Below are 4,833 nucleotides of genomic sequence, written 5' to 3'. Positions count from 1 at the left end.
AGTTACGTAAAAGGTGAAGCTTTACTTGGCATTTGAAGTGGATTTCAAATGAAATTATTGATCAGTTTGCTTAACATGTTACCATATCTTAACTGTGTTTGATGAATAGACCATGTTTTTCAAAAGAGGATCATGACACTCCCCTTGTTTCCTTTTGTGTTTGGTGACAAACGTTACAGGAAATACAGAGGTTTTTGGGTAAACATGGTCACCAGAGAAATACCCAAAAGCTATAGTAACCAGTCTTTGAGGTTCGGTGTGGTTGGGCTACAGCCCCAGGAATAACCAAAATCATGCAAATTAGATTTAAATCAAAGTTTAATTATTTTTAGTCAGAGAGATTGACAGTACAAAAATCATATAGCCCCTCATAAGCTTAAGCCAACTACAGTATTTCATCTGCTGATTACACTGAGTTTTCTCCAGTGTCCAACATAACAGGCCAGTAGATCAGGGTTTTAAAGGCCCATTGTATATTTGTACTGGCCAGAAAGAAAGAGGGGAAAAAAACACTTTTCCACATTTATTAATCAAATATACATTGTAATGATTCATCCAAACAACAAAAAACTATTCTGCCTCTGCAGATGAGTTCAGTCAATTAAGTTGGATTTGCACTCTAATAATTGATAATGCTTGTTTTAATTTACGTTGAAAGGCCAGAGTGAGGCAATAGTTTCACTGTGTCAAGGCCATGACACTGCTGCCTTCACTCACTCTGTAAACTTCCCATGTTGATTATTGTCATCATTAATCAATATTGTGTAATTTGGTTAAAAAAGAGCAATCGTGGATAACTTTTGTGATATGGTTTTGGTATATGTTATTTTTCTTAAACTATGCAACATAGCTAATTTGCCACAATGAAGAGGAGAAGACAGGTTTGAGTTGCTGCAGCTGCTACTAAAGGTCCAAAGCATGTGTGGACTCTTTGTTGCGGGTGCCGGTGGTCGTATGTTGACGTTAGGGAACTCCATTTCTAACCTAACGTTAGCATCAAATTACAAAGAACTGACTTGTTACTTTGATTGGCATAAACAACATGACTGGCCTGAACGGGCCGGCGACTGGCCAATCAACTTGCCCAACATGCTGTTTTACTGGCCCCAAGCCATCGGGCCATTGCTTATGTCGAAACCTGCTCTCATTTCTCTTGATTATTATTTTTCAATAAAAGGTTTTCACAAAATGTAATTCAAAATCCTTTAAGCACTCAGCATAATGGTATACCATGCTTTAATGTAGAATAATACAAAAATAACACTCAAGGGTAATTTCAAAGCATGCATTAGTACTTTTATCCACTACTTCTATCGTTTGTACTGAATATATTTGGCGAAAAGAGTTCCTCCTAGTCTGCTACAATTGCCTTACATCTACTGATTTATCATGAGGAAGAAAGCAAAAAGTACCATCACCAATTGAAATCTCATCAAACATGGTCTCGTCAAATTAAAGCAGGTAGAAGTTAGAGGCTGTAAATTATACTCAAAGAAACTTGCATTATAAATTCCCAAAGATATGATATATATTGCCTGTTATTACAGATTTCTCTCTCTGTCTTTATCACCCTCTGCGGTTCACTTGTAGCGGTAGATCTTGATGCAATGATTCATGCTGTCTGACACGACCATGTGTCCATCAGGAAGCAGCGCGAGGCCCCTTGGGCTACTTAGGCTGTCGTTCACAAGAGGCCAGCCAACACCTTTAGATGGGTAGAAAAGAACACGGTGGTGCTGCTTGCCCCAGTCTACCACCAGGACATCCCCATCGTTGTCAATACAGAGACCCCAAGGGCAGGTCAGAACAGGCCCCAAGCCAGAGCACACCCCTAGGATTCGGATAGTGTTCCAGCCAGGCTCCAGGACCCGGATGCATGGGACGCGTCCAGTCTCATTACCTCGTTCCGATACTGCTACTAGCCCAGTAGTGAGACAGGCTGCCACCAGGTAGGGTCTGTGGTACCCAGTCACCACTGTGCGCTCCAATCTGGCACCAGTTTTGGGGTCCAGCTTGAGGGAAGTTAAGGTGCCACGCTTGATGTCAGCGACCAAGAACTCATCTTGACGGGTAACAGTCACCCCTCTGGGAGCATCAAGCTCTTCGTTGGTGGAACCAATCAATGTGCCTCCAAATGTTTGCAGGAGGCGTCCATGACGGCTGAACACCAACACAGCTCGTTCAGCAGCACAGGTCAGGGCAATGAGGCCCTTTGAGTTCACAGCCACGTCAAAGTAGTTGCAGATGCGGGAAGACCTTTCTGATCCTGAAGGAGATACCTGCTGTACAACATTCTTCTGGAGATCAGTCACCTGAATGCGGGCATTTCCACAATCCACCACAAATAGTTGCCCTTTGACAGTTGCATGGACGCCGCTTGGTAGGTTAAAGTCAGTGCGACCTGATCCTTGTTTTCCAAACTGTTTAACCAGAAAAGCTGAGTCAAGCCCATTTGAACCACACTCTTCCTCCAATTCCCCCAGAGCTGACACAACTCTATCTTTCTTGTCCATGTTGTATTGATGTGATTCCTTGCCTTGGTGTAATTTGTCTCCTTCAATAGCTGACATGGACAGAGATCTGCTCACACGGTTTAAATTTAAACCATGTGTAACAGGAGTCTGAGATCTTGATTGCCGTTCACCAGAACTCACAGTGTTCACGTCAAATTCTGTGCCATGGCCTTTGCCTTTTTTAAGAGTTGAAGGTTCAGAGGCAAGACGCATTCGGTTAACCTTCCTGATTCCTCTACGCTCACCCTGGTTGATCAAAGGGCAAAGTTTACCTGAGAGATCAGTGGTGGACATTGAGCGGCAGGGCTCTTGCTTGAGGGATCCATTGACTGGAGTATTCACAGTATAGGTGTAACAGGAATCCTCACTGTCCACTGGGGATGGAGGGCTTCCACTTTCCATTGAAGATTCATTTGATGTCTTTTTCTTGGGTAGAGTGTGTTGAAAAAGTGGATGATGTCTAGTGGAAAGATCTACAAGACTGCGCCTGGAGAGTGAACTTTTGCGCCTAGTCTTTGGAGTTATTGCCACATAACTGCTTTTTGCATCAGTTTCTTCAGGTGGGCAGGATGGTTCTTCACATGAGACCAAGAAAAGGGCCTTTTGCTTCCTTTTACCCTTTAGTGTGGAGTGCTTCTTTGTTCCATTTTGTCTGCCATCAGATTCATCACCTTCAGATTCTCCTTGACTGGAGACCGGTGGGATAGCAAGAAAAAGGTCTTGCCCCTGTGTGTCTGAACACAGAGACTCTACTTCCTCATCTTGGGATGACTCAGATACACCACGATGCCTTGTTATGGGGGTGTTTAAGGTGGGTGATTTGGGATCGTCCTCATTCTCTGTAGAGCTTGACAGACGTAGTTTCCGGACAACACGCATGTTTCCACTGTTTGCCTTATTGCTCTCCTCTGGACTGAACATTTGCCCAGCTCTGTTTGTTTGTGGTTCCTTTCGAATTTCAAGAGGGGCAATGTTTGAAAATGCTGTATCCCCTGAGTGCAAGGCACACTTTTGTCCTTGGACACCACAGACACCAATTGGGTAGGTCATACTTTGCTCTCGAACTTCAACTTCCCCTAAGTTAAAGGTCTTGGACCCAGGGTTTGGTAAGAAACTGACCCTTTTCATTGTTAGAGAGATCTCCCAAGGTTGAGTGACCTCTGCCACTCCTCTTTGGAGCTGATTTTTGTTGGATCCACCAGCGGTACTGCCCCATCTTTGTATCTGCTCCGTCAATTGTCCAATTTTTCTAAGTTGCTGATCAACAAGTGACTGCACAACACGCACCGCTGCTGCATTCTCTCTCTTTACTTGACTAAGGTGTCGCTGGGCTTCTCTGTGGTCCTGCTCAACCTTCTCAAGGAGGCGACACTCCTCTCTCTGAGCTTCAATTGCAGCATTGTCCAACTCACGGTTCACCTCCTCGGCTTCGGCCTGCTGTCGCTCCCTGAGGCTTTGCAATTCTTGCTTTCCTTTTTCCAGGTTGGAAAGGGCCTGAGTCACCCAGGGAGGCGGTGAAGTAAGAGATATGGGTTTAAAGATGTACTCCCGTGGGGTGAAGGGTGGGGAAGGTGGGGAGATCACATCTCTCTGTTTTGGAGTGCTGTGTGTCAGCAGGGCTGAGAACCCAAGAAGGGCTCTTTTCTCTGAATGTGACCGCATTAACATTATGAATGATAGATTTGAAAAATCCTCCTTGTTAATAAATGGGGTTTCCCTTTTTTCACTCCGCTTTGTTTCTGTCAAGACAAAGAGAAAATGCAAAGGACAAATTTGTTACCGTCAAAACCCACAACAAAGCATTAAGTATAACAACATATACTTAGGTGCTTTTAAAAAAACTACAAGAACAACTTAAGTATTTCAAAGTCAACAAGTGACACTGCACTATATCTACACCATACATCCTGTCATGTTTGGTAAATTAACTCTTCCGTCCTCTTTGAAATCTATTTGACCTACCTGTTTACTCAGGTGTATCAAATAAAACCCTGTGGGGACATGTGACCATTTCTGTTTTCTAAAGCTGGGACACAAGTTCCCTTTCGTTGCAACTTTATCTATCCCTCGCACTATTCAGTTTCTCTCAATACACTTAAGGGCTCTCAGGTAACCACTGTCCTGTTTCCCTGAGGTCAGCATTATATTCAGACTATATTCAACACTGTTGGCAGCCACTGATCACTACAACAATGTCTATTGTCTAATGTCTACTCAGCAAACATATGCCTTGAATAAGCAGAGTCATGCTGTACCTCATCTGAAATTGTATCATTTAATCAGTATTAATAGCTATTTCCGACATTATATATTCATTGAA

This window comes from Sander vitreus, chromosome 24, assembly GCF_031162955.1.
Source record: "Sander vitreus isolate 19-12246 chromosome 24, sanVit1, whole genome shotgun sequence".
Lineage (NCBI taxonomy): Eukaryota > Metazoa > Chordata > Actinopteri > Perciformes > Percidae > Sander > Sander vitreus.
This window is presented reverse-complemented; position numbering follows the sequence as displayed.